The sequence below is a fragment of the Leuresthes tenuis genome, unplaced genomic scaffold (assembly GCF_036924035.1).
Source record: "Leuresthes tenuis unplaced genomic scaffold, fLeuTen1.0.hap1 SCAF_3, whole genome shotgun sequence".
NCBI classification, from domain to species: Eukaryota; Metazoa; Chordata; class Actinopteri; order Atheriniformes; family Atherinopsidae; genus Leuresthes; species Leuresthes tenuis.
In genome coordinates this window covers 41,175,724-41,197,356 of record NW_027325357.1, presented here as the reverse complement: position 1 = coordinate 41,197,356, position 21,633 = coordinate 41,175,724, and the positions used below count along the sequence as shown (strand labels likewise).

The following is a 21,633-nucleotide window of genomic DNA, read 5'->3' as shown; positions in this document are numbered from 1 at the left end:
TTATCAATGATCAGCATTCTCACCTCTGCTTACATAATAGCTGATGAGCCTCCAGAATTTGAAATTTCAAGAGGCATGATGATGCCCATCTCACCTCCAAATTCCTAAGCATTCTCACCCATTACTTACATAATAGCTGATCAGCCTCCAGAAGTTGAAATTTCAATAGGCATGATGATGCCCATCTCACCTCCAAATTGCTGAGCATTCTCACCCATTACTTACATAATAGCTGAGACTGCAGAAGTTGAAATTTCAATAGGTGTGTTATCACCATTATAGTCTGATGTGGTACTTAGAATACTGTTTTGATATTCTCACCCATCTTAGGCCTAAATGTGAATAGCCCCCCTTCAAATAGCCTGATATGAATCCAGTTTGCTTCGGTCAAAAGCCCTGTCCTGTTGTCCTATGATACGGTACCGGGGGTTTGAAAAATCTGCATAAGGGTCCAAAGTAGAATCTATTTACAACTTATCAACACTGCAAAGGGAAAAAAAAAAGTCTAGCTTCTTCTGGAGCAAACATTCTACTTTTTATTGTTTTGATGATGCGGAGTGTCCTACATCTACCACAAGGCAGAATTTCTGGGTGTTGCCACCAAGATTCAAGATTCAAGCGTTTATTGTCATATATACAGTGCATGTTAGAAACACATTCCTGTACAATGAGATTCTTGTTGAGCCCTTTTCACCACTTGCATGCTGCAGATCATGCCTAGTTTCTTCTCAATTGCTTTGCGTGATTCAAAACATTCCTTTAAAAGGCACCTCAAATGGGACACAAAACTCTTATTTCGCTCATTGGCTACGGTAGTCTTTTCAAATGAAGACTGTATCTGTCACATCGAAATTCCTCGTTAGTATAATGGTCAGTATCTCCGCCTGTCACGCGGAAGATCGGGGTTCGATTCCCCGACGGGGAGAGCTAGGACTTTTATCACATGCCTCCCACCAAGTATAATCTAATTCACCCACCATCAGCCAACTTCCCTCTTGCAAACAGTCACCTCCCTTACAAATCACTCAAGACCAGCAGCTCTTACACCAGCCTTCAATACATGCTGTCATCTCATATTCAACTATCTTACACTTGTTTGCTTTTATCAAAGCACTTTGGAAGGCATTTCACTTGGCACCAAATGTATTGCCACCACGAGAAGCCTGGCCTGCAGGGACTATCTTCCCCCTAACCTCTCCTTCATACCACTCTTCCATAAAGCTCACTTCCAAGTACCTTGTCCAACAACAGAAAACCGGTTGTTTCATTCTTGTCTTGTCCAAAGCCAACAAGGACTTCCCCCTAACCTCTCCTTCATGCCACTCTTCCATAAAGCTCACTTCCAAGTACTTTGTCAAACAACAGAAATCCTGTGGTTTCATTCTTGTCTTGTCCAAAGCCAACAATGACTTTGCATACCAGGGACGATCTGTCGAGGTCTTTTGTCACGACCAGTGTTTTGTTTTCAGACGATTTTTCCACAAAAATGACTGAAAAACAGGAGGTTTTACGGTGGTGTTGAGTACATGCCAAAATGTTAATATGTAACAATAACTTGAGTTGTGGACAAAGGATTCTCATGCACAAAGCCCCTTCCCTGCGATTCAGAGCGGTCATAAGACTTCAGAGTAACATGACGGCAGAAAGAATGTTGCTGTAAACTAGATGATATAGCGCTAGCCACGCATGGAGTAAATGTGGTTTGCCTTGCCAGTGAAAACCATTCTGCAGGAGAAGTGTGAAATGTCAGAAGTGGGATTTGAACCCACGCCTCCAGGGGAGACTGCGACCTTAACGCAGCGCCTTAGACCGCTCGGCCATCCTGACCATGAAAGGAATACTTGCACAATAGTGTCGGCGGGCCCAGGGATCATTCGAGTGAATATGTGGATCTGCATGGTGTTCAAGTGTATTGGCTGTTGTTTAAGAGGACTCCTGAGGCAAACAAATAGTAGGCATAGCATTTGGAAGCAAGAACTCTTCAGATGTAAAACGGCTGCAACAATCTTTAAACTGGACGACACAGTGCCAGAATAGCAATACAACATAGCATAGCCAAGCAAGGAGTGAAGTTGGGTTGCCTTGCCAGTGAAAACCATTCTCTTGGAGAAGGTTGCTTTGTCAGAAGTGGGATTTGAACCCACGCCTCCAGGGGAGGGAGGAGTGTTGGCGGGCCCAGGGATCATTCGAGTGAATATGTGGGTCTACGTGCTGTTCATGTGTCTTGGCTGTTGTTTAAGTTGTTTAATAACCACAATAATGTCACGTGTACATAAAATCATTTAAGAAATTAAAAAGGGGGAAAAGGAGAGCAAAGTGAGGAAAGGTGTGACAGATGATGTCCCACAGCAGTCTAACCCTATAGCAGCTTGGGCAACATGGGATGTTTCAGGATTACCTGAGCCATCCCTAACTATAAGCTTTATCAAAAAGCATTTGGAAGCAAGAACTCTTCAGATGTAAAACGGCTGCCACAATCTTTAAACTGGACGACACAGTGCCAGAATAGCAATACAACATAGCATAGCCAAGCAAGGAGTGAAGTGTGGTTGCCTTGCCATTGAAAATCATTCTCTTGGAGAAGGTTGCTTTGTCAGAAGTGGGATTTGAACCCACGCCTCAAGGGGGGGAGGAGTGTCGGCGGGCCCAGGGATTTTCGAGTGACTATGTGGGTCTACGTGCTGTTCAAGTGTATTGGCTGTTGTTTAAGAGGACTCCTGAGGCAAACAAATAGTAGGCATAGCATTTGGAAGCAAGAACTCTTGAGATGTAAAACGGCTGCAACAATCTTTAAACTGGACGACACAGTGCCAGAATAGCAATACAACATAGCATAGCCAAGCAAGGAGTGAAGTTGGGTTGCCTTGCCAGTGAAAACCATTCTCTTGGAGAAGGTTGCTTTGTCAGAAGTGGGATTTGAACCCACGCCTCGAGGGGGGGAGGAGTGTCGGCGGGCCCAGGGATCATTCGAGTGACTATGTGGGTCTACGTGCTGTTCATGTGTCTTGGCTGTTGTTTAAGTTGTTTAATAACCCCAATAATGTCACGTGTACATAAAATCATTTGAGAAATTAAACAGGGGGAAAAAGAGAGCAAAGTGAGGAAAGGTGTGACAGATGAGGTCCCCCAGCAGTCTAAGCCTATAGCAGCTTGGGCAACATGGGATGTTTCAGGATTACCTGAGCCATCCCTTTATCAAAAAGCATTTGGAAGCAAGAACTCTTCAGATGTAAAATGGCCGCAATAATCTTTAAACTAGACGATACAGTGCCAGTTTAGCAATACAACGTAGCATAGCCAAGCAAGGAGTGAACTTGGGTTGCCTTGCCAGTGAAAATCATTCTGTTGGAGAAGTTTGCATTGTCAGAAGTGGAATTTGAACCCCGCCTCCAAGGGAAACTGCGGTCTTAACGCAGCACTTTAAAGGCCAAGCGTCGTTGCCGTGATGGCTCGAGCGAGCGTTGTTGATGACTTCACGCGGTCGTCCCGACCATATATTGTGGCTGGAGTCAATGCGACAGTCGTTGCAGTCTTTTCAGTCACAGAGGTGTCGCTGCTACGGGAAGGTTACCGCTAATAACTCCACAACGAGTAAAATGGAGAAGAAAACAATGCCCCCGTCAAGAGCAGGAAGAGTAGCACTGTCATCAATGATCAGCATTCTCACCTCTGCTTAGATAATAGCTGATGAGCCTAAAGAATTTGGAATTTCAAGAGGCATGATGATGCCCATCTCACCTCCAAATTCCTAAGCATTCTCACCTCTACTTATATAATAGCTGATCAGCCTCCAGAAGTTGAAATTTCAATAGGCATGATGATGCCCATCTCACCTCCAAATTCCTGAGCATTCTCACCTATTACTTACATAATAGCTGAGACTGCAGAAGTTGAAATTTCAATAGGTGTCTTATCACCATTATAGTCTGATGTAATACTTAGAATACTGTTTTGATATTCTCACCCATCTTAGGCCTAAATGTGAATAGCCCCCCTTCAAATAGCCTGATATGAATCCAGCAGCAATACAACGTAGCATAGCCAAGCAAGGAGTGAACTTGGGTTGCCTTGCCAGTAAAAATAATTCTGGTAGAGAAGTTTGCAATGTCAGAAGTGGAATTTGAACCCCGCCTCCAAGGGAAACTGCGGTCTTAACGCAGCACTTTAAAGGCCAAGCGTCGTTGCCGTGATGGCTCGAGCGAGCGTTGTTGATGACTTCAGGCTGTCGTTCCGACCATATATTGTGGCTGGAGTCGATGCGCCAGTCGTTGCAGTCTTTTCAGTCACAGAGGTGTCGCTGCTACGGGAAGGTTACCGCTAACGACTCCACAACGAGGAAAATGGAGAAGAAAACAAGAGCAGGAAGAGTAGCACTGTTATCAATGATCAGCATTCTCACCTCTGCTTACATAATAGCTGATGAGCCTCCAGAATTTTAAATTTCAAGAGGCATGATGATGCCCATCTCACCTCCAAATTCCTAAGCAATCTCACCCATTACTTACATAATAGCTGATCAGCCTCCAGAAGTTGAAATTTCAATAGGCATGATGATGCCCATCTCACCTCCAAATTGCTGAGCATTCTCACCCATTACTTACATAATAGCTGAGACTGCAGAAGTTGAAATTTCAATAGGTGTGTTATCACCATTATAGTCTGATGTGGTACTTAGAATACTGTTTTGATATTCTCAACCATCTTAGGCCTAAATGTGAATAGCCCCCCTTCAAATAGCCTGATATGAATCCAGTTTGCTTCGGTCAAAAGCCCTGTCCTGTTGTCCTATGATACGGTACCGGGGGTTTGAAAAATCTGCATAAGGGTCCAAAGTAGAATCTATTTACAACTTATCAACACTGCAAAGGGAAAAAAAAAAGTCTAGCTTCTTCTGGAGCAAACATTCTACTTTTTATGCTGCAGATCATGCCTAGTTTCTTCTCAATTGCTTTGCGTGATTCAAAACATTCCTTTAAAAGGCACATCAAATGGGACACAAAACTCTTATTTCGCTCATTGGCTACGGTAGTCTTTTCAAATGACGACTGTATCTGTCACATCGAAATTCCTCGTTATAAAATGGTCAGTATCTCCGCCTGTCACGCGGAAGATCGGGGTTCGATTCCCCGACGGGGAGAGCTAGGACTTTTATCACATGCCTCCCACCAAGTATAATCTAATTCACCCACCATCAGCCAAGTTCCCTCTTGCAAACAGTCACCTCCCTTACAAATCACTTAAGACCAGCAGCTCTTACACCAGCCTTCAATACATGCTGTCATCTCATATTCAACTATCTTACACTTGTTTGCTTTTATCAAAGCACTTTGGAAGGCATTTCACTTGGCACCAAATGTATTGCCACCACGAGAAGCCTGGCCTGCAGGGACTATCTTCCCCCTAACCTCTCCTTCATACCACTCTTCCATAAAGCTCACTTCCAAGTACCTTGTCCAACAACAGAAAACCGGTTGTTTCATTCTTGTCTTGTCCAAAGCCAACAAGGACTTCCCCCTAACCTCTCCTTCATACCACTCTTCCATAAAGCTCACTTCCAAGTACTTTGTCAAACAACAGAAATCCTGTGGTTTCATTCTTGTCTTGTCCAAAGCCAACAATGACTTTGCATACCAGGGACGATCTGTCGAGGTCTTTTGTCACGACCAGTGTTTTGTTTTCAGACGATTTTTCCACAAAAATGACTGAAAAACAGGAGGTTTTACGGTGGTGTTGAGTACATGCCAAAATGTTAATATGTAACAATAACTTGAGTTGTGGACAAAGGATTCTCATGCACAAAGCCCCTTCCCTGCGATTCAGAGCGGTCCTAAGACATCAGAGTAACATGACGGCAGAAAGAATGTTGCTGTAAACTAGATGATATAGCGCTAGCCAAGCAAGGAGTGAAGTTGGGTTGCCTTTGCCAGTGAAAACCATTCTCTTGGAGAAGGTTGCTTTGTCAGAAGTGGGATTTGAACCCACGCCTCCAGGGGAGACTGCGACCTGAACGCAGCGCCTTAGACCGCTCGGCCATCCTGACTGCAAAAAAAAGACTTGCACTTATTGTCGGCGGGCCCAGGGATCATTGGAGTGAATATGTGGGTCTACGTGGTGTTCATGGGTCTTGGCTGTTGTTTAAGTTGTTTAATAACCACAATAATGTCACGTGTACATAAAATCATTTGAAAAATTAAACAGGGGGAAAAAGAGAGCAAAGTGAGGAAAGGTGTGACAGATGATGTCCCACAGCAGTCTAAGCCTATAGCAGCTTGGGCAACATGAGATGTTTCAGGATTACCTGAGCCATCCCTAACTATAAGCTTTATCAAAAAGCATTTGGAAGCAAGAACTCTTCAGATGTAAAATGGCCGCAATAATCTTTAAACTAGACGATACAGTGCCAGTTTAGCAATACAACGTAGCATAGTCAAGCAAGGAGTGAACTTGGGTTGCCTTGCCAGTAAAAATCATTCTGTTGGAGAAGTTTGCAATGTCAGAAGTGGAATTTGAACCCCGCCTCCAAGGGAAACTGCGGTCTTAACGCAGCACTTTAAAGGCCAAGCGTCGTTGCCGTGATGGCTCGAGCGAGCGTTGTTGATGACTTCACGCTGTCGTTCCAACCATATATTGTGGCTGGAGTCGATGCGCCAGTCGTTGCAGTCTTTTCAGTCACAGAGGTGTCGCTGCTACGGGAAGGTTACCGCTAACGACTCCACAACGAGGAAAATGGAGAAGAAAACAAGAGCAGGAAGAGTAGCACTGTCATCAATGATCAGCATTCTCACCTCTGCTTACATAATAGCTGATGAGCCTCCAGAATTTGAAATTTCAAGAGGCATGATGATGCCCATCTCACCTCCAAATTCCTAAGCATTCTCACCCATTACTTACATAATAGCTGATCAGCCTCCAGAAGTTGAAATTTCAATAGGCATGATGATGCCCATCTCACCTCCAAATTCCTGAGCATTCTCACCCATTACTTACATAATAGCTGAGACTGCAGAAGTTGAAATTTCAATAGGTGTGTTATCACCATTATAGTCTGATGTGGTACTTAGAATACTGTTTTGATATTCTCACCCATCTTAGGCCTAAATGTGAATAGCCCCCCTTCAAATAGCCTGATATGAATCCAGTTTGCTTCGGTCAAAAGCCCTGTCCTGTTGTCCTATGATACGGTACCGGGGGTTTGAAAAATCTGCATAAGGGTCCAAAGTAGAATCTATTTACAACTTATCAACACTGCAAAGGGAAAAAAAAAAGTCTAGCTTCTTCTGGAGCAAACATTCTACTTTTTATTGTTTTGATGATGCGGAGTGTCTTACATCTACCACAAGGCAGAATTTCTGGGTGTTGCCACCAAGATTCAAGATTCAAGCGTTTATTGTCATATATACAGTGCATGTTAGAAACACATTCCTGTACAATGAGATTCTTGTTGAGCCCTTTTCACCACTTGCATGCTGCAGATCATGCCTAGTTTCTTCTCAATTGCTTTGCGTGATTCAAAACATTCCTTTAAAAGGCACCTAAAATGGGACACAAAACTCTTATTTCGCTCATTGGCTACGGTAGTCTTTTCAAATGACGACTGTATCTGTCCCATCGAAATTCTTCGTTAGTATAATGGTCAGTATCTCCGCCTGTCACGCGGAACATCGGTGTTCGATTCCCCGACGGGGAGAGCTAGGACTTTTATCACATGCCTCCCACCAAGTATAATCTAATTCACCCACCATCAGCCAACTTCCCTCTTGCAAACAGTCACCTCCCTTACAAATCACTCAAGACCAGCAGCTCTTACACCAGCCTTCAATACATGCTGTCATCTCATATTCAACTATCTTACACTTGTTTGCTTTTATCAAAGCACTTTGGAAGGCATTTCACTTGGCACCAAATGTATTGCCACCACGAGAAGCCTGGCCTGCAGGGACCTCTATCTTCCCCCTAACCTCTCCTTCATAAGACTCTTCCATAAAGCTCACTTCCAAGTACCTTGTCCAACAACAGAAGACCTGTTGTTTCATTCTTGTCTTGTCCAAAGCCAACAAGGACATCCCCCTAACCTCTCCTTCATACCACTCTTCCATAAAGCTCACTTCCAAGTACTTTGTCCAACAACAGAAATCCTGTGGTTTCATTCTTGTTTTGTCCAAAGCCAACAAGGACTCTGCATACCAGGGACGATCTGTCGAGGTCTTTTGTCACGACCATTGTTTTGTTTTCAGACGATTTTTCCACAAAAATGACTGAAAAACAGGAGGTTTTACGGTGGTGTTGAGTACATGCCAAAATGTTAATATGTAACAATAACTTGAGTTGTGGACAAAGGATTCTCATGCACAAAGCCCCTTCCCTGCGATTCAGAGCGGTCCTAAGACATCAGAGTAACATGACGGCACAAAGAATGTTGCTGTAAACTAGATGATATAGCGCTAGCCAAGCAAGGAGTGAAGTTGGGTTGCCTTTGCCAGTGAAAACCATTCTCTTGGAGAAGGTTGCTTTGTCAGAAGTGGGATTTGAACCCACGCCTCCAGGGGAGACTGCGACCTGAACGCAGCGCCTTAGACCTCTCGGCCATCCTGACTGCAAAAAAAAGACTTGCACTTATTGTCGGCGGGCCCAGGGATCATTGGAGTGAATATGTGGGTCTACGTGGTGTTCATGGGTCTTGGCTGTTGTTTAAGTTGTTTAATAACCACAATAATGTCACGTGTACATAAAATCATTTGAAAAATTAAACAGGGGGAAAAAGAGAGCAAAGTGAGGAAAGGTGTGACAGATGATGTCCCACAGCAGTCTAAGCCTATAGCAGCTTGGGCAACATGGGATGTTTCAGGATTACCTGAGCCATCCCTAACTATAAGCTTTATCAAAAAGCATTTGGAAGCAAGAACTCTTCAGATGTAAAATGGCTGCAATAATCTTTAAACTAGACGATACAGTGCCAGTTTAGCAATACAACGTAGCATAGTCAAGCAAGGAGTGAACTTGGGTTGCCTTGCCAGTAAAAATCATTCTGTTGGAGAAGTTTGCAATGTCAGAAGTGGAATTTGAACCCCGCCTCCAAGGGAAACTGTGGTCTTAACGCAGCACTTTAAAGGCCAAGCGTCGTTGCCGTGATGGCTCGAGCGAGCGTTGTTGATGACTTCACGCTGTCGTTCCAACCATATATTGTGGCTGGAGTCGATGCGCCAGTCGTTGCAGTCTTTTCAGTCACAGAGGTGTCGCTGCTACGGGAAGGTTACCGCTAACGACTCCACAACGAGGAAAATGGAGAAGAAAACAAGAGCAGGAAGAGTAGCACTGTTATCAATGATCAGCATTCTCACCTCTGCTTACATAATAGCTGATGAGCCTCCAGAATTTGAAATTTCAAGAGGCATGATGATGCCCATCTCACCTCCAAATTCCTGAGCATTCTCACCCATTACTTACATAATAGCTGAGACTGCAGAAGTTGAAATTTCAATAGGTGTGTTATCACCATTATAGTCTGATGTGGTACTTAGAATACTGTTTTGATATTCTCACCCATCTTAGGCCTAAATGTGAATAGCCCCCCTTCAAATAGCCTGATATGAATCCAGTTTGCTTCGGTCAAAAGCCCTGTCCTGTTGTCCTATGATACGGTACCGGGGGTTTGAAAAATCTGCATAAGGGTCCAAAGTAGAATCTATTTACAACTTATCAACACTGCAAAGGGAAAAAAAAAAGTCTAGCTTCTTCTGGAGCAAACATTCTACTTTTTATTGTTTTGATGATGCGGAGTGTCTTACATCTACCACAAGGCAGAATTTCTGGGTGTTGCCACCAAGATTCAAGATTCAAGCGTTTATTGTCATATATACAGTGCATGTTAGAAACACATTCCTGTACAATGAGATTCTTGTTGAGCCCTTTTCACCACTTGCATGCTGCAGATCATGCCTAGTTTCTTCTCAATTGCTTTGCGTGATTCAAAACATTCCTTTAAAAGGCACCTAAAATGGGACACAAAACTCTTATTTCGCTCATTGGCTACGGTAGTCTTTTCAAATGACGACTGTATCTGTCCCATCGAAATTCTTCGTTAGTATAATGGTCAGTATCTCCGCCTGTCACGCGGAACATCGGTGTTCGATTCCCCGACGGGGAGAGCTAGGACTTTTATCACATGCCTCCCACCAAGTATAATCTAATTCACCCACCATCAGCCAACTTCCCTCTTGCAAACAGTCACCTCCCTTACAAATCACTCAAGACCAGCAGCTCTTACACCAGCCTTCAATACATGCTGTCATCTCATATTCAACTATCTTACACTTGTTTGCTTTTATCAAAGCACTTTGGAAGGCATTTCACTTGGCACCAAATGTATTGCCACCACGAGAAGCCTGGCCTGCAGGGACCTCTATCTTCCCCCTAACCTCTCCTTCATAAGACTCTTCCATAAAGCTCACTTCCAAGTACCTTGTCCAACAACAGAAGACCTGTTGTTTCATTCTTGTCTTGTCCAAAGCCAACAAGGACATCCCCCTAACCTCTCCTTCATACCACTCTTCCATAAAGCTCACTTCCAAGTACTTTGTCCAACAACAGAAATCCTGTGGTTTCATTCTTGTTTTGTCCAAAGCCAACAAGGACTCTGCATACCAGGGACGATCTGTCGAGGTCTTTTGTCACGACCATTGTTTTGTTTTCAGACGATTTTTCCACAAAAATGACTGAAAAACAGGAGGTTTTACGGTGGTGTTGAGTACATGCCAAAATGTTAATATGTAACAATAACTTGAGTTGTGGACAAAGGATTCTCATGCACAAAGCCCCTTCCCTGCGATTCAGAGCGGTCCTAAGACATCAGAGTAACATGACGGCACAAAGAATGTTGCTGTAAACTAGATGATATAGCGCTAGCCAAGCAAGGAGTGAAGTTGGGTTGCCTTTGCCAGTGAAAACCATTCTCTTGGAGAAGGTTGCTTTGTCAGAAGTGGGATTTGAACCCACGCCTCCAGGGGAGACTGCGACCTGAACGCAGCGCCTTAGACCTCTCGGCCATCCTGACTGCAAAAAAAAGACTTGCACTTATTGTCGGCGGGCCCAGGGATCATTGGAGTGAATATGTGGGTCTACGTGGTGTTCATGGGTCTTGGCTGTTGTTTAAGTTGTTTAATAACCACAATAATGTCACGTGTACATAAAATCATTTGAAAAATTAAACAGGGGGAAAAAGAGAGCAAAGTGAGGAAAGGTGTGACAGATGATGTCCCACAGCAGTCTAAGCCTATAGCAGCTTGGGCAACATGGGATGTTTCAGGATTACCTGAGCCATCCCTAACTATAAGCTTTATCAAAAAGCATTTGGAAGCAAGAACTCTTCAGATGTAAAATGGCTGCAATAATCTTTAAACTAGACGATACAGTGCCAGTTTAGCAATACAACGTAGCATAGTCAAGCAAGGAGTGAACTTGGGTTGCCTTGCCAGTAAAAATCATTCTGTTGGAGAAGTTTGCAATGTCAGAAGTGGAATTTGAACCCCGCCTCCAAGGGAAACTGTGGTCTTAACGCAGCACTTTAAAGGCCAAGCGTCGTTGCCGTGATGGCTCGAGCGAGCGTTGTTGATGACTTCACGCTGTCGTTCCAACCATATATTGTGGCTGGAGTCGATGCGCCAGTCGTTGCAGTCTTTTCAGTCACAGAGGTGTCGCTGCTACGGGAAGGTTACCGCTAACGACTCCACAACGAGGAAAATGGAGAAGAAAACAAGAGCAGGAAGAGTAGCACTGTTATCAATGATCAGCATTCTCACCTCTGCTTACATAATAGCTGATGAGCCTCCAGAATTTGAAATTTCAAGAGGCATGATGATGCCCATCTCACCTCCAAATTCCTGAGCATTCTCACCCATTACTTACATAATAGCTGAGACTGCAGAAGTTGAAATTTCAATAGGTGTGTTATCACCATTATAGTCTGATGTGGTACTTAGAATACTGTTTTGATATTCTCACCCATCTTAGGCCTAAATGTGAATAGCCCCCCTTCAAATAGCCTGATATGAATCCAGTTTGCTTCGGTCAAAAGCCCTGTCCTGTTGTCCTATGATACGGTACCGGGGGTTTGAAAAATCTGCATAAGGGTCCAAAGTAGAATCTATTTACAACTTATCAACACTGCAAAGGGAAAAAAAAAAGTCTAGCTTCTTCTGGAGCAAACATTCTACTTTTTATTGTTTTGATGATGCGGAGTGTCTTACATCTACCACAAGGCAGAATTTCTGGGTGTTGCCACCAAGATTCAAGATTCAAGCGTTTATTGTCATATATACAGTGCATGTTAGAAACACATTCCTGTACAATGAGATTCTTGTTGAGCCCTTTTCACCACTTGCATGCTGCAGATCATGCCTAGTTTCTTCTCAATTGCTTTGCGTGATTCAAAACATTCCTTTAAAAGGCACCTAAAATGGGACACAAAACTCTTATTTCGCTCATTGGCTACGGTAGTCTTTTCAAATGACGACTGTATCTGTCCCATCGAAATTCTTCGTTAGTATAATGGTCAGTATCTCCGCCTGTCACGCGGAACATCGGTGTTCGATTCCCCGACGGGGAGAGCTAGGACTTTTATCACATGCCTCCCACCAAGTATAATCTAATTCACCCACCATCAGCCAACTTCCCTCTTGCAAACAGTCACCTCCCTTACAAATCACTCAAGACCAGCAGCTCTTACACCAGCCTTCAATACATGCTGTCATCTCATATTCAACTATCTTACACTTGTTTGCTTTTATCAAAGCACTTTGGAAGGCATTTCACTTGGCACCAAATGTATTGCCACCACGAGAAGCCTGGCCTGCAGGGACCTCTATCTTCCCCCTAACCTCTCCTTCATAAGACTCTTCCATAAAGCTCACTTCCAAGTACCTTGTCCAACAACAGAAGACCTGTTGTTTCATTCTTGTCTTGTCCAAAGCCAACAAGGACATCCCCCTAACCTCTCCTTCATACCACTCTTCCATAAAGCTCACTTCCAAGTACTTTGTCCAACAACAGAAATCCTGTGGTTTCATTCTTGTTTTGTCCAAAGCCAACAAGGACTCTGCATACCAGGGACGATCTGTCGAGGTCTTTTGTCACGACCATTGTTTTGTTTTCAGACGATTTTTCCACAAAAATGACTGAAAAACAGGAGGTTTTACGGTGGTGTTGAGTACATGCCAAAATGTTAATATGTAACAATAACTTGAGTTGTGGACAAAGGATTCTCATGCACAAAGCCCCTTCCCTGCGATTCAGAGCGGTCCTAAGACATCAGAGTAACATGACGGCACAAAGAATGTTGCTGTAAACTAGATGATATAGCGCTAGCCAAGCAAGGAGTGAAGTTGGGTTGCCTTTGCCAGTGAAAACCATTCTCTTGGAGAAGGTTGCTTTGTCAGAAGTGGGATTTGAACCCACGCCTCCAGGGGAGACTGCGACCTGAACGCAGCGCCTTAGACCTCTCGGCCATCCTGACTGCAAAAAAAAGACTTGCACTTATTGTCGGCGGGCCCAGGGATCATTGGAGTGAATATGTGGGTCTACGTGGTGTTCATGGGTCTTGGCTGTTGTTTAAGTTGTTTAATAACCACAATAATGTCACGTGTACATAAAATCATTTGAAAAATTAAACAGGGGGAAAAAGAGAGCAAAGTGAGGAAAGGTGTGACAGATGATGTCCCACAGCAGTCTAAGCCTATAGCAGCTTGGGCAACATGGGATGTTTCAGGATTACCTGAGCCATCCCTAACTATAAGCTTTATCAAAAAGCATTTGGAAGCAAGAACTCTTCAGATGTAAAATGGCCGCAATAATCTTTAAACTAGACGATACAGTGCCAGTTTAGCAATACAACGTAGCATAGTCAAGCAAGGAGTGAACTTGGGTTGCCTTGCCAGTAAAAATCATTCTGTTGGAGAAGTTTGCAATGTCAGAAGTGGAATTTGAACCCCGCCTCCAAGGGAAACTGTGGTCTTAACGCAGCACTTTAAAGGCCAAGCGTCGTTGCCGTGATGGCTCGAGCGAGCGTTGTTGATGACTTCACGCTGTCGTTCCAACCATATATTGTGGCTGGAGTCGATGCGCCAGTCGTTGCAGTCTTTTCAGTCACAGAGGTGTCGCTGCTACGGGAAGGTTACCGCTAACGACTCCACAACGAGGAAAATGGAGAAGAAAACAAGAGCAGGAAGAGTAGCACTGTTATCAATGATCAGCATTCTCACCTCTGCTTACATAATAGCTGATGAGCCTCCAGAATTTGAAATTTCAAGAGGCATGATGATGCCCATCTCACCTCCAAATTCCTGAGCATTCTCACCCATTACTTACATAATAGCTGAGACTGCAGAAGTTGAAATTTCAATAGGTGTGTTATCACCATTATAGTCTGATGTGGTACTTAGAATACTGTTTTGATATTCTCACCCATCTTAGGCCTAAATGTGAATAGCCCCCCTTCAAATAGCCTGATATGAATCCAGTTTGCTTCGGTCAAAAGCCCTGTCCTGTTGTCCTATGATACGGTACCGGGGGTTTGAAAAATCTGCATAAGGGTCCAAAGTAGAATCTATTTACAACTTATCAACACTGCAAAGGGAAAAAAAAAAGTCTAGCTTCTTCTGGAGCAAACATTCTACTTTTTATTGTTTTGATGATGCGGAGTGTCCTACATCTACCACAAGGCAGAATTTCAGGGTGTTGCCACCAAGATTCAAGATTCAAGCGTTTATTGTCATATATACAGTGCATGTTAGAAACACATTCCTGTACAATGAGATTCTTGTTGAGCCCTTTTCACCACTTGCATGCTGCAGATCATGCCTAGTTTCTTCTCAATTGCTTTGCGTGATTCAAAACATTCCTTTAAAAGGCACCTCAAATGGGACACAAAACTCTTATTTCGCTCATTGGCTACGGTAGTCTTTTCAAATGACGACTGTATCTGTCACATCGAAATTCCTCGTTAGTATAATGGTCAGTATCTCCGCCTGTCACGCGGAAGATCGGGGTTCGATTCCCCGACGGGGAGAGCTAGGACTTTTATCACATGCCTCCCACCAAGTATAATCTAATTCACCCACCATCAGCCAACTTCCCTCTTGCAAACAGTCACCTCCCTTACAAATCACTCAAGACCAGCAGCTCTTACACCAGCCTTCAATACATGCTGTCATCTCATATTCAACTATCTTACACTTGTTTGCTTTTATCAAAGCACTTTGGAAGGCATTTCACTTGGCACCACATGTATTGCCACCACGAGAAGCCTGGCCTGCAGGGACCTCTATCTTCCCCCTAACCTCTCCTTCATAAGACTCTTCCATAAATCTCACTTCCAAGTACCTTGTCCAACAACAGAAGACCTGTTGTTTCATTCTTGTCTTGTCCAAAGCCAACAAGGACTTCCCCCTAACCTCTCCTTCATACCACTCTTCCATAAAGCTCACTTCCAAGTACTTTGTCCAACAACAGAAATCCTGTGGTTTCATTCTTGTCTTGTCCAAAGCCAACAATGACTTTGCATACCAGGGACGATCTGTCGAGGTCTTTTGTCACGACCAGTGTTTTGTTTTCAGACGATTTTTCCACAAAAATGACTGAAAAACAGGAGGTTTTACGGTGGTGTTTAGTACATGCCAAAATGTTAATATGTAACAATAACTTGAGTTGTGGACAAAGGATTCTCATGCACAAAGCCCCTTCCCTGCGATTCAGAGCGGTCATAAGACTTCAGAGTAACATGACGGCACAAAGAATGTTGCTGTAAACTAGATGATATAGCGCTAGCCAAGCAAGGAGTGAAGTTGGGTTGCCTTTGCCAGTGAAAACCATTCTCTTGGAGAAGGTTGCTTTGTCAGAAGTGGGATTTGAACCCACGCCTCCAGGGGAGACTGCGACCTGAACGCAGCGCCTTAGACCGCTCGGCCATCCTGACCGCAAAAAAAAGACTTGCACTTATTGTCGGCGGGCCCAGGGATCATTCGAGTGAATATGTGGGTCTACGTGGTGTTCATGTGTCTTGGCTGTTGTTTAAGTTGTTTAATAACCACAATAATGTCACGTGTACATAAAATCATTTAAGAAATTAAAAAGGGGGAAAAGGAGAGCAAAGTGAGGAAAGGTGTGACAGATGATGTCCCACAGCAGTCTAAGCCTATAGCAGCTTGGGCAACATGGGATGTTTCAGGATTACCTGAGCCATCCCTAACTATAAGCTTTATCAAAAAGCATTTGGAAGCAAGAACTCTTCAGATGTAAAACGGCTGCAACAATCTTTAAACTGGACGACACAGTGCCAGAATAGCAATACAACATAGCATAGCCAAGCAAGGAGTGAAGTTTGGTTGCCTTGCCATTGAAAATCATTCTCTTGGAGAAGGTTGCTTTGTCAGAAGTGGGATTTGAACCCACGCCTCAAGGGGGGGAGGAGTGTCGGCGGGCCCAGGGATTTTCGAGTGACTATGTGGGTCTACGTGCTGTTCAAGTGTATTGGCTGTTGTTTAAGAGGACTCCTGAGGCAAACAAATAGTAGGCATAGCATTTGGAAGCAAGAACTCTTCAGATGTAAAACGGCCGCAATAATCTTTAAACTGGACGATACAGTGCCAGTTTAGCAATACAACGTAGCATAGCCAAGCAAGGAGTGAACTTGGGTTGCCTTGCCAGTGAAAATCATTCTGTTGGAGAAGTTTGCATTGTCAGAAGTGGAATTTGAACCCCGCCTCCAAGGGAAACTGCGGTCTTAACGCAGCACTTTAAAGGCCAAGCGTCGTTGCCGTGATGGCTCGAGCGAGCGTTGTTGATGACTTCACGCGGTCGTCCCGACCATATATTGTGGCTGGAGTCAATGCGACAGTCGTTGCAGTCTTTTCAGTCACAGAGGTGTCGCTGCTACGGGAAGGTTACCGCTAATAACTCCACAACGAGTAAAATGGAGAAGAAAACAATGCCCCCGTCAAGAGCAGGAAGAGTAGCACTGTCATCAATGATCAGCATTCTCACCTCTGCTTACATAATAGCTGATGAGCCTAAAGAATTTGGAATTTCAAGAGGCATGATGATGCCCATCTCACCTCCAAATTCCTAAGCATTCTCACCTCTACTTATATAATAGCTGATCAGCCTCCAGAAGTTGAAATTTCAATAGGCATGATGATGCCCATCTCACCTCCAAATTCCTGAGCATTCTCACCTATTACTTACATAATAGCTGAGACTGCAGAAGTTGAAATTTCAATAGGTGTCTTATCACCATTATAGTCTGATGTAATACTTAGAATACTGTTTTGATATTCTCACCCATCTTAGGCCTAAATGTGAATAGCCCCCCTTCAAATAGCCTGATATGAATCCAGCAGCAATACAACGTGGCATAGCCAAGCAAGGAGTGAACTTGGGTTGCCTTGCCAGTAAAAATAATTCTGGTAGAGAAGTTTGCAATGTCAGAAGTGGAATTTGAACCCCGCCTCCAAGGGAAACTGCGGTCTTAACGCAGCACTTTAAAGGCCAAGCGTCGTTGCCGTGATGGCTCGAGCGAGCGTTGTTGATGACTTCAGGCTGTCGTTCCGACCATATATTGTGGCTGGAGTCGATGCGCCAGTCGTTGCAGTCTTTTCAGTCACAGAGGTGTCGCTGCTACGGGAAGGTTACCGCTAACGACTCCACAACGAGGAAAATGGAGAAGAAAACAAGAGCAGGAAGAGTAGCACTGTTATCAATGATCAGCATTCTCACCTCTGCTTACATAATAGCTGATGAGCCTCCAGAATTTGAAATTTCAAGAGGCATGATGATGCCCATCTCACCTCCAAATTCCTAAGCATTCTCACCCATTACTTACATAATAGCTGATCAGCCTCCAGAAGTTGAAATTTCAATAGGCATGATGATGCCCATCTCACCTCCAAATTGCTGAGCATTCTCACCCATTACTTACATAATAGCTGAGACTGCAGAAGTTGAAATTTCAATAGGTGTGTTATCACCATTATAGTCTGATGTGGTACTTAGAATACTGTTTTGATATTCTCACCCATCTTAGGCCTAAATGTGAATAGCCCCCCTTCAAATAGCCTGATATGAATCCAGTTTGCTTCGGTCAAAAGCCCTGTCCTGTTGTCCTATGATACGGTACCGGGGGTTTGAAAAATCTGCATAAGGGTCCAAAGTAGAATCTATTTACAACTTATCAACACTGCAAAGGGAAAAAAAAAAGTCTAGCTTCTTCTGGAGCAAACATTCTACTTTTTATTGTTTTGATGATGCGGAGTGTCCTACATCTACCACAAGGCAGAATTTCTGGGTGTTGCCACCAAGATTCAAGATTCAAGCGTTTATTGTCATATATACAGTGCATGTTAGAAACACATTCCTGTACAATGAGATTCTTGTTGAGCCCTTTTCACCACTTGCATGCTGCAGATCATGCCTAGTTTCTTCTCAATTGCTTTGCGTGATTCAAAACATTCCTTTAAAAGGCACCTAAAATGGGACACAAAACTCTTATTTCGCTCATTGGCTACGGTAGTCTTTTCAAATGACGACTGTATCTGTCCCATCGAAATTCCTCGTTAGTATAATGGTCAGTATCTCCGCCTGTCACGCGGAAGATCGGGGTTCGATTCCCCGATGGGGAGAGCTAGGACTTTTATCACATGCCTCCCACCAAGTATAATCTAATTCACCCACCATCAGCCAACTTCCCTCTTGCAAACAGTCACCTCCCTTACAAATCACTCAAGACCAGCAGCTCTTACACCAGCCTTCAATACATGCTGTCATCTCATATTCAACTATCTTACACTTGTTTGCTTTTATCAAAGCACTTTGGAAGGCATTTCACTTGGCACCACATGTATTGCCACCACGAGAAGCCTGGCCTGCAGGGACCTCTATCTTCCCCCTAACCTCTCCTTCATAAGACTCTTCCATAAATCTCACTTCCAAGTACCTTGTCCAACAACAGAAGACCTGTTGTTTCATTCTTGTCTTGTCCAAAGCCAACAAGGACTTCCCCCTAACCTCTCCTTCATACCACTCTTCCATAAAGCTCACTTCCAAGTACTTTGTCCAACAACAGAAATCCTGTGGTTTCATTCTTGTCTTGTCCAAAGCCAACAATGACTTTGCATACCAGGGACGATCTGTCGAGGTCTTTTGTCACGACCAGTGTTTTGTTTTCAGACGATTTTTCCACAAAAATGACTGAAAAACAGGAGGTTTTACGGTGGTGTTTAGTACATGCCAAAATGTTAATATGTAACAATAACTTGAGTTGCGGACAAAGGATTCTCATGCACAAAGCCCCTTCCCTGCGATTCAGAGCGGTCATAAGACTTCAGAGTAACATGACGGCACAAAGAATGTTGCTGTAAACTAGATGATATAGCGCTAGCCAAGCAAGGAGTGAAGTTGGGTTGCCTTTGCCAGTGAAAACCATTCTCTTGGAGAAGGTTGCTTTGTCAGAAGTGGGATTTGAACCCACGCCTCCAGGGGAGACTGCGACCTGAACGCAGCGCCTTAGACCGCTCGGCCATCCTGACCCCAAAAAAAAGACTTGCACTTATTGTCGGCGGGCCCAGGGACCATTCGAGTGAATATGTGGGTCTACGTGGTGTTCATGTGTCTTGGCTGTTGTTTAAGTTGTTTAATAACCACAATAATGTCACGTGTACATAAAATCATTTGAAAAATTAAACAGGGGGAAAAAGAGAGCAAAGTGAGGAAAGGTGTGACAGATGAGGTCCCCCAGCAGTCTAAGCCTATAGCAGCTTGGGCAACATGGGATGTTTCAGGATTACCTGAGCCATCCCTAACTATAAGCTTTATCAAAAAGCATTTGGAAGCAAGAACTCTTCAGATGTAAAATGGCCGCAATAATCTTTAAACTAGACGATACAGTGCCAGTTTAGCAATACAACGTAGCATAGCCAAGCAAGGAGTGAACTTGGGTTGCCTTGCCAGTAAAAATAATTCTGGTAGAGAAGTTTGCAATGTCAGAAGTGGAATTTGAACCCCGCCTCCAAGGGAAATTGCGGTCTTAACGCAGCACTTTAAAGGCCAAGCGTCGTTGCCGTGATGGCTCGAGCGAGCGTTGATGATGACTTCACGCTGTCGTTCCGACCATATATTGTGGCTGGAGTCGATGCGCCAGTCGTTGCAGTCTTTTCAGTCACAGAGGTGTCACTGCTACGGGAAGGTTACCGCTAACGACTCCACAACGAGGAAAATGGAGAAGAAAACAAGAGCAGGAAGAGTAGCACTGTTATCAATGATCAGCATTCTCACCTCTGCTTACATAATAGCTGATGAGCCTCCAGAATTTGAAATTTCAAGAGGCATGATGATGCCCATCTCACCTCCAAATTCCTAAGCATTCTCACCCATTACTTACATAATAGCTGATCAGCCTCCAGAAGTTGAAATTTCAATAGGCATGATGATGCCCATCTCACCTCCAAATTGCTGAGCATTCTCACCCATTACTTACATAATAGCTGAGACTGCAGAAGTTGAAATTTCAATAGGTGTGTTATCACCATTATAGTCTGATGTGGTACTTAGAATACTGTTTTGATATTCTCACCCATCTTAGGCCTAAATGTGAATAGCCCCCCTTCAAATAGCCTGATATGAATCCAGTTTGCTTCGGTCAAAAGCCCTGTCCTGTTGTCCTATGATACGGTACCGGGGGTTTGAAAAATCTGCATAAGGGTCCAAAGTAGAATCTATTTACAACTTATCAACACTGCAAAGGGAAAAAAAAAAAGTCTAGCTTCTTCTGGAGCAAACATTCTACTTTTTATTGTTTTGATGATGCGGAGTGTCCTACATCTACCACAAGCCAGAATTTCTGGGTGTTGCCACCAAGATTCAAGATTCAAGCGTTTATTGTCATATATACAGTGCATGTTAGAAACACATTCCTGTACAATGAGATTCTTGTTGAGCCCTTTTCACCACTTGCATGCTGCAGATCATGCCTAGTTTCTTTTCAATTGCTTTGCGTGATTCAAAACATTCCTTTAAAAGGCACCTCAAATGGGACACAAAACTCTTATTTCGCTCATTGGCTACGGTAGTCTTTTCAAATGAAGACTGTATCTGTCACATCGAAATTCCTCGTTAGTATAATGGTCAGTATCTCCGCCTGTCACGCGGAAGATCGGGGTTCGATTCCCCGACGGGGAGAGCTAGGACTTTTATCACATGCCTCCCACCAAGTATAATCTAATTCACCCACCATCAGCCAAGTTCCCTCTTGCAAACAGTCACCTCCCTTACAAATCACTCAAGACCAGCAGCTCTTACACCAGCCTTCAATACATGCTGTCATCTCATATTCAACTATCTTACACTTGTTTGCTTTTATCAAAGCACTTTGGAAGGCATTTCACTTGGCACCAAATGTATTGCCACCACGAGAAGCCTGGCCTGCAGGGACTATCTTCCCCCTAACCTCTCCTTCATACCACTCTTCCATAAAGCTCACTTCCAAGTACCTTGTCCAACAACAGAAAACCGGTTGTTTCATTCTTGTCTTGTCCAAAGCCAACAAGGACTTCCCCCTAACCTCTCCTTCATACCACTCTTCCATAAAGCTCA

General features: G+C 43.8%; 10 non-coding genes across 10 annotated transcripts; 3 read left to right on the top strand and 7 right to left on the bottom strand.

Annotated features, from left to right (window-relative positions):
* Positions 1-853: 853 nt before the first annotated feature.
* On the top strand, positions 854-925 carry trnad-guc (transfer RNA aspartic acid (anticodon GUC)). The gene has a single exon. It is a non-coding gene; the product is annotated as a tRNA-Asp (tRNA).
* Positions 926-1,744: 819 nt separating this feature from the next.
* trnal-aag (transfer RNA leucine (anticodon AAG)) lies at positions 1,745-1,827 on the bottom strand. Its single transcript has one exon. It is a non-coding gene; the product is annotated as a tRNA-Leu (tRNA).
* A 4,130-nt stretch (positions 1,828-5,957) lies between these two features.
* On the bottom strand, positions 5,958-6,040 carry trnal-cag (transfer RNA leucine (anticodon CAG)). The gene has a single exon. It is a non-coding gene; the product is annotated as a tRNA-Leu (tRNA).
* Positions 6,041-8,510: 2,470 nt separating this feature from the next.
* trnal-cag (transfer RNA leucine (anticodon CAG)) lies at positions 8,511-8,593 on the bottom strand. Its single transcript has one exon. It is a non-coding gene; the product is annotated as a tRNA-Leu (tRNA).
* A 2,374-nt stretch (positions 8,594-10,967) lies between these two features.
* On the bottom strand, positions 10,968-11,050 carry trnal-cag (transfer RNA leucine (anticodon CAG)). The gene has a single exon. It is a non-coding gene; the product is annotated as a tRNA-Leu (tRNA).
* A 2,374-nt stretch (positions 11,051-13,424) lies between these two features.
* On the bottom strand, positions 13,425-13,507 carry trnal-cag (transfer RNA leucine (anticodon CAG)). The gene has a single exon. It is a non-coding gene; the product is annotated as a tRNA-Leu (tRNA).
* Positions 13,508-14,986: 1,479 nt separating this feature from the next.
* trnad-guc (transfer RNA aspartic acid (anticodon GUC)) lies at positions 14,987-15,058 on the top strand. The gene has a single exon. It is a non-coding gene; the product is annotated as a tRNA-Asp (tRNA).
* An 823-nt stretch (positions 15,059-15,881) lies between these two features.
* Positions 15,882-15,964, bottom strand: trnal-cag (transfer RNA leucine (anticodon CAG)). The gene has a single exon. It is a non-coding gene; the product is annotated as a tRNA-Leu (tRNA).
* Positions 15,965-19,488: 3,524 nt separating this feature from the next.
* trnal-cag (transfer RNA leucine (anticodon CAG)) lies at positions 19,489-19,571 on the bottom strand. Its single transcript has one exon. It is a non-coding gene; the product is annotated as a tRNA-Leu (tRNA).
* Positions 19,572-21,147: 1,576 nt separating this feature from the next.
* On the top strand, positions 21,148-21,219 carry trnad-guc (transfer RNA aspartic acid (anticodon GUC)). The gene has a single exon. It is a non-coding gene; the product is annotated as a tRNA-Asp (tRNA).
* The last annotated feature ends 414 nt before the right edge of the window (positions 21,220-21,633 follow it).